This window comes from Vanessa atalanta, chromosome 4 (assembly GCF_905147765.1).
Source record: "Vanessa atalanta chromosome 4, ilVanAtal1.2, whole genome shotgun sequence".
In the NCBI taxonomy this organism is placed as follows: Eukaryota; Metazoa; Arthropoda; class Insecta; order Lepidoptera; family Nymphalidae; genus Vanessa; species Vanessa atalanta.
The window spans coordinates 5,566,440-5,575,367 of NC_061874.1; positions in this window are offsets into that span (position 1 = coordinate 5,566,440).

Genomic DNA, 8,928 nt, shown 5'->3' on the forward strand with positions numbered 1-8,928 from the left:
AAATTATAGTAATATTGTTAACACATAATATTTGCATTGCTTGGAGGCCTAGAATCAGACCTCATACTGTTCTAGTAATCTGTCATTGCTAACAATGCATTTGTTGGCACGATTGGCCACAATTAATTGAATTAATACTAATTACTTGTCAGTTCAATTTGATGATATTAAGTCGACGTATTACATATCTATATGTAATTTAGATCCACAACGTTATAAATAGATTTTAACAAAAACTGAGATAAATAATTATTGATATTAATTATATATATTATATATTGCTAGTTACTTTTTGCTTTAAGTATACTTTATGGTTTAAAAGCAAAATTATCGGCAGACGTCTGCGAAACCTCCGAATCGAAATGAAGCGCATTTTCTGGCATAAGTTTTATGTATTATTAGTTAAATAGATTTTTCAGTTAAGAACTTTAAAAAAAACTATCTCAGTTATTAATATAGATTAGTAAAGTAAGGCTAAAACACATATTTTTTGTATTATTGTAAAAAAAGTATTTTTGTTGTGATGTGATGTGATAGTTATACAATTATATTACCACCAACTTTGGTAACCAATATGTTCTGTCCCCGTGCCTATAGTTCACTGGCACACTCACCATTCAAAACGAAACACATCAATTATAATAATAGCTGTTTGGCGGTAAAATATATGATAAGTAGACGGCTACCCAAATTTCCGATACCCACCAAGTAAATGTAAAAAATATTACAGATATTTACATTAACGTTGAAGTTACTATTTATTGAGCACAACAAGCGCCCGCTTGTCTCCACTTTCCCCAAGAAAAATTTAAGAGGTCCAGGTACGATGGTCCATGACTTTCTTTTCCATTCATTGCTGAGGTGCACCCCGAAGCGTAGGGCACGAATTTGTTGCAGTAACCTGCAGCCTTAATTAAGACAAACCTGGTTGCCAGACACTTTAACTTAACGAAATATAAATAATATTTATAAGTCATATTGCTAAATACGTCAAATTTGTAGTCATAGAAGTATTCTAAAATGTTAAGGGAAGCAAAGAATTTAATCGGAAATACATTGGACAATAAAAATAAAGACATAGTAGCTGTTACTCGCGGCTTTGCTCGCGTAGAATATGAATATATTTACAAATTATCTTAAAATATTACGTTAATGTAAAACCTCTGTGTATACCACATTGGTGTGTATTTCAGCCCTTTTATAGGACTGACAGACTTCCAGATTCACCTGTATACGGAATGTTAACCTAATTTCCCTCCTTAGGTGTAAAATATCCAGGAACGTTTAAATACGTATCAACTCATTTTTAATCAGTAGCCCATAAATAATGTTTCATGCTTCTAATTTAAAAAAACGACGGACTTTCAAACTAACCTATATAAGAAATGTCAACCCCTATTAAACCCTTTAGAGGTAGAATATCTAGAAACACTTAAATACGTATTTAATCATTTTTGATCAGTATTTCAAAAATAAAGTTTCATATTTTTAATTTAAAAAAATGACGGACTCCCATTAAACTTTCATCCCTTATTTCATCCCCTCTGAGGTAGAATATCAAAAAACGCTTAAATACGTATCTACTCATTTTTGATCAGTATCCCAAAAATAAAGTTTCATGTTTCTATCTTCAAAACTGACGGACTTCTATAAAAACTTTCAACACTTATTTCACCCCTACAGAGGTAGAATATGCAGAAACACTAAAATAAGTATGTACTCCTTTTTAATCAGTATCCCAAAAATAAAGTTTCATGTTCTAACAAAAAAAAACCGGACTTCCATACAAACGTTTAACCCCTATTTCACCCCTTTAGGGGTAGGATTTCCAAAATTCACTACTTAGTGAGTGTCTTGATATGTTAGGTTTTAATTTTACAGCATAAAATATGAGTTTTATGCTTCTAGTTCTAAAAATGACAATACTTTCAACAAGTTACTACCTTTCACCCACCTTTTCAAACATTTACAGCACTTTTTTCCATAAAAAATATCCCATGTCCTTTCTCAGGCTCTAGAAAATTTGTGTACCAAATTTCATATAAATCGGTCCAGTTGTTTTGATGTGAAAGCGAGATAGACAGAGTTACTTTCGCATTTATAATATTAAGTATGGAAGTATGGATTGTTATGAAAATAGATATATGAAGTGTAATGTCGGTGTGTATTGTGTATATATATTATATTATTACATAAATAATAAATAAATATTAAATAGAATATTATATTGTATTTGTGTAATTGTATAGTGTAATAAATAAATATGATAAAATATTAAACTAATTATAAACACAATAATAATTCACCTACATACCTAATAAAGTGCGAGTCGGACTCGTGGACCGAGGGTTCCATATACAAATTAATGTATTACATTTTATAGGTATGTAAATAGCTCATAGATCTACCAAAAGGGAACGATGCTTGAAGATATTTTCCTTCCTTTCCTTGAAGTTTTTTAAATTTTCCAATATAAGTAGAGCCCTGCTTCTAAGCAAAATGTACGCAGTGTAGGGTCAATTTATATGCGTGGTTATTTTTATAAACAAATAAAATTAAAAATTCATGATTTTCAGTTTTTTTTTAGTTTATTGTGCTATAATAACTATCTTCATGCCAAATTTCAAGTCTCTAGGACTACGGACTTTCAAGAAAAAAATTCAATTCCCGTTTATCCCTATCCCTATCCCTTGGAAATTCCAAAATATTCTAAAAATAGTTTTTAGTTGTTGTTATAGCCTACATTGCTGCATGCATTATAGTTACGGAGATAGAGCTTCTTTGGTTCGAAAATATAAATCCCATTTTTTCCCTATCCCGTGGGAATTTTGAAAAATCCCTTCTTAGTGCACCTCTAGGATACTCTAGGTATACGTGCGCCAAATTTCAAGTCCCTAGGTCCAGTGGTTTAGGCTGTGCGTTGTCTGTCAGTCACTCAATCACTCAGTAACGGATGAGTTTTATATATATTGATAATACACGATCGAAAAGTTGAAATTAAAATTGGTAATCATTGGTAATCATTCATCATTGATAATCATGCATAGAAGCAGAAGTCAAAAGAGCACAATTAGTAGGACGCAAGAAAGAGACGACGACCAAGTCAGTGATGGGATGTCGTCATACAAGCGGCTACAATTGCAATGCGGAGAAGGCAAAGCGGGAAGGGATTGTATAAATCTTTTCCGAACATTGATAATTTATTTTATTATAACAAAGTTTATTAGCTTGGCTGTTATTTAAAATATACCTCTTTACCTCGTCGTTTGTATGTTGCCATTTAGATGAGAACCTTCGGAACGAGAACGCATAAGACGTAGACGTGCTGTAAAGTACGGTATCATCTATTATATTAAAATATTTGCTTGTTTAAAAATATGTTGTGGTTAACTCACATATGTACCTAAGTGTATAAAATGAACCATGAATGTAAAACGTATACGATTAAAGGAAATTGCGATAAAAAAAAAAAAAAAACATTTAAACATTGCGAGAATATTGAACATAAATTGCTGAAATTGTAAATCTTTCTTAAAATAAAAAGATCAACTTTAGTCAGTGTAGAAAAACAAGGCACTATCTAAATCCCCGAGGACTGACCATTCCTAATGCCAGCCGGCTTTAGGACGGATTAGCAGACATTTGAATGCCGGGCCGGCGCGTCTCGTCGCTAATTGAGTTAATATTTGGTTATCGGCGGCGCACACTCGCTTCCGCGACTAATCCTCACGAATTAATGACTCAAATTTATCATTATTAATGCCCACATGAACCCTACCTGCACCTGATATTATGCTGTGGATTCTAAGCGTATATTTTTTAAACATTTTATGGAAGACTTATATGTTAAAAGTATAAAAAAATCTACAATACGAGAACAATAAACTAAAAAATGGTATTTGGGCAGAGAATTCTTGAGTAATTTTGGTTCGAAAATGAAATATAATGTACATAGTTTGTAGTAAATGGTATTGAGAATACGATTGGTTCGAACCAATCGTTGATTGGATGTGAACTGTTCGACCATATTAGACTAATACAAGCCGCCGTAAACGCTGTTATTGTGCAACTTAATTTGGAATGCCTGGCAGCGTACAATCGGAATTTCCTTTGAAAACCATAACGAAAGTGAATAGTTCCATGGTATTATATTTCTAAGCAAATAATGTTCGCCCGTTGGTAAAAATTTATAACAATCATTATTGAAATTTTGAGGAAAAAATAGCTTTGAACTACGAGCTTCCGTAAACTGCTCTAATTGGTAACAACAACAATAATAAATAAGCACTGTTTCCAAAGAATCCACTAAAGTTCAGGTTAGGTTAGTTAAAGTTACAAAAAAAGGATATCAGTTTACAAAATAAAATACTAAAATGAGGAAAATAAGGTATTTATAAAGTATAATAAGGTAATAACTAGTTTATTTTTACATATATATGTATAGATAACCAGTTTAATCATTATTATTCAGTATTTAATAACACAATATAAAAAAATTACTAGCTGCACTTTGGTACATCGAATTATATGATTAATTGCTGAAATTAAGAAAGTTAAATACCCTTTCAAAGGTGGATTGTTCTGCGCGAACGACTACAGTCGCGCAGCCGGTCAACTGCGTCCGCCATTCAATTCGACAGTTTTACGACGAGGCACTGCTTTTATTTGCACGTTCCGCTTCGTTCACGGCTTTATGGCTATTTTTTATAGCGCCACTAGTTCATATTTTGGCAGGGTTAAAGGATCAAGGGATAAACTAACTGCGATAGAATGCAGTGAGAAAACATAACGTTGGTTTCACAAAATATCGGATGCAAAAAAAACAATTAAAAATCTTGAATCTGTTTTTTTCGTTTATAATAAAAAGCTTCAGTCAAAATGTAACTGTTATATTTAGCATAAAAGTTAAATGAAATCGATATTCATCATAAATACACTTTGAAAGTGATAAAAAAGTTTGCGATTGGGCGAGAATTTATAAAAGAAAGATATGTACATTCTCTTATAAGTGAAACACATTACAACTAGATAAAGTCTATACGAATATGTTTATGTCAAATTTATGAAACTTGCTTTATAAATTTTACAGAATGAAGAATTTGAAATGCTTGTTTTCTAAACCGGCCGTTTAATTTTTTGTACTTTTTGAGTGTAGTGTACTAATGTCTCGTTGTTCTAGTATTCGGTTGCTTTATAAGATTCTAGATCCATAGGCTATGACTGTTTTCAAATCCCTTAAATGCTGTCATTTGTACTGAGTAGTCAAAATAAATGACAGTAGTATCAATGTTACAAATGTTTGAAGTTCAAAGTAGTTTGGTTAAGAATTATTTTCAATCATAGCTTCGGGGTGTTCAGAAGTTGACAGTTAAGTTAACACTCCAGTGCTGAAAATTAAATTCAGTCTTCGAAGACTCACATCCCACTATTGGTTTTAAGATGTTTTATCCCTTGCGTTTTTAATTACACTGGCTCATGAATCATTTCTGAAAGATACAGATAGAGGATGATTAGAGATATAGAACTTTAGCATTCAGAATTATCGATAATGTGGAACTTACCATCATATCATATATTACCATATATTCCGCCTCTTGTCAGCATAAGTGAACTTAGAGAAAAAATATTATATATAAGCACGAATACTTATACCTACACCGATAATCCTACACAGATCATTTACTGAAACTGGAAGCAGCAAATTCATCAGCATCCACATAGGCAATTACATGTATGTTACTTGTGTTACTTGTATGTGATCGTTATTATAGGCACGGATTTACATGGTTGAGACTGAACTACATTGGAAGGGCTTGCTGGAGCTGTGAGGAGTGAATTTTATTAGTATAAAGTAATAAACAGTAATACTTAGTATTGTTGCCTTCCAGTTATAAAGGTGAGTGTAAGTACAGGCACAAATGACGTCATATTTCAGTTCCCAAGATTGAAGTCGCACTGGTTATGTAAGAAATGGATAAAATTTCATACGGTAATAATGCCTATCGACAGTGTTGACTGCTTACCTTAAGGTAGCCGATTTTCTCGCCTAAAGATGCCATAAAAGGTAAGCGAAATAAGGTAACGCTAAGTTGAGATTAAATATAATTATATATATTTTAATTAGTATTAGATAATAGGTTCATTATGTATAAAATATAACTAAGACTTAATTAAATAAAGAAATAGTTTCAGTTTACAGATATAGATTCTTAAAATATAGTTACGAATAATAACAGCTTTGTTTTGATAGTGGCTATAACTTATAAATTTTGTTTGATTTAACATTCACAGTAATACAGTTGTTAGAAGTAGCATATATAATAAGTTGTGTGTATTATGAGATAAATATAGTGTATTGTATCAATGTAAACGAAAAGAAAATTTCTTAGTCTTGAAGTATTCCAAATGAATACTCCCAAATAATTTTCAATTAGATTCACAGAAACGTCTGGAAAAGTATATTTGTATAAAAATTTCAATTGATTTCTCAATAGATATTTTTAGAAATATTATATTTTACTATAAATTTATTGTATGCGACGTGTTTTTTTGGTTAGAGTATCCGTTTCATGTACGGTATTCAGTATATTCCGCTGAATATTCGGCTAGAATTCGATGTCGTCCATTTATTTAAATTTGAACTCCATGCTTATCTGACGTTTTATTCTAATCAACTTTCAATGCTAGTATGTTGAGTTGGTAGATAGTAATTATTTCTGTTTATTTAAAGAGAGATATCTATAGAAACGTGGTTGTTTAAAACTTAAAATGAAACCGAACATTACCATTGCACGAAATTATCATTTCACGCATATCGAACTTCTGTTTTATTTTGAATGTTATAGACAAAAATTAAAATATTTCGCATCTTACTTGCTCTTATTGTTTAACGGCTATTATATAAATGAAATATATCGCTTTAGGGAGAAAAAAAGTGAAAAATGTAACAACCTTACGGTTTTTTACAGACAACAAATTTATATTCCAAGATTACTGTTCATTTTAGATATATTATGTTATCGGGTTACAATAACAATAAAGATGCGCGTAGTTTTATCATACTTTTGAAGTTACTGATGAGTTTGCAAAAGTCTCACCTAAAATTCAATAATATACATTCCGCCCTAACAAATATTCATAGCTAAGCATAATATAATTATTAATTTGTTATTATTATTTGTATTTGCTTGTATTGAATAAGAAAGCATACTCTAATTTTGCCAGTAGACGTCAAAATTGACTGACGGCCGGGCTGTTATATAAGTTTGTATACATACATATATATATCAGGAATTCAAATTTGATAATTTCGAATATCCCGGCATTACATCATGATCATATCAACGTATAGATGTGGCATGTTCGTGATTGACCGTGTGTACTTCGCAAACAGCCGGTAACGAGCGATCAATGCGTAATCACACTCGCTAATCACTCGCGATTGACGGTCCCCGCTCTGACGTGATCGGGCGACGCGTGTGACGGTGCTTTAATGAATCAATGTGCCAATATTGTTGTTCAACTGGACGTTATTGATTTCCTTTTAATTTTAATCTTGATCTAAGCATTCCATTATCTCTTGAAGTTTGATACATTAAATAATATAACATTTTAATGTCTAAACGACATATACGTGAATCGGTGTTGCAAACCCAATTCTTACTTTTTGATTTTATTTTTTATTTAAATTATATTTTAATATTAATAAATTACTTTGATTTTCATGTACGAATGTAATTATTATTGGAGTTTATTAACTAATTCGTTTACAACGTATTGTTGTCAGATTGTATCGTTTCAAATCAATTTGTTACCTGCTATCTATCTATCTACTATAAAAGTTAGTTTTTGGACGGAAAATGGTTTTAGTATTGATTATAACGGTTTTATTTTACCCTTATCTTTACCCTAAGTGGCTTACATTCAATTCATAAATTATTCTAAATTTGTTTTTTCGATTGGTATATTTTTTTATTTGGAATCATTTTTGTATTGGTACTGGTCGCGTTCAGGAGCCGTTTAAGGTTTCGAGTGGTGCACGTTCTTTTTAAATTTTTCTAACAGCGGTTTAGTATCGAATTTAAACTTCATATTCGATATACTTAATATATCGGTGAGTTGTATTTCTAATTGTCTTTATAATTTCGTGATTGAATACAATTTTAGAAGCTATCCTTTCAGAATATTTTATTAATAGAGTATAAAGTATGATATTACTTTTTAGAACGTGTTCTTACTATTTACAAACCTTTATAATTTTTCATTACTTGTTTTGTGTTATGCATGTGTTTTCAATTTTTGTCAAATTTTTTTTATCTACATATAAATATTTAGTCAGTAATAGAATAGAAAAAGCAACTTTAGTAAAAAATAATACAAATAACAGTAAAATAATCTATTTTTATATATAAGATACAGTTTCTGTAGATGATTTTGGAAAGCTTACACACGTAGTTTTCTGTCATAGTTATAGCAGTGTTCCATTAAAAATCCTCTGCGCTGAAGATTTCTTATCGATTACACGATGTACGTATACAACTTGTAAACACAATATAATAACAATACACCATAACATATATTTATCCTGATATTACAACCTGTCATTATATATCAAGTAAGTAGTTTTTTAGGAAATCAAGTAGACAAATCAACAAATCTCTAAAGATAATTGAAGTATTACACGTTCGATCTGCAAAAACGACAAAAATCTATCAAATTATGAAGTTGTCCATAATTTAAGGTCACCGACAGAATATCATGATTCATTTCGCTACATATGCATCTTAAAATATTTCATGCTCACAATAATTTCCATTGTTATATTAATTTGTCACGTCCTTGTTGGCGTGTGAATTACAATTTTAGTAATTATCCTAGGGTTTGTAGTGTTCATAAACTTCAATTGATATCACGCCACTTCATATAATA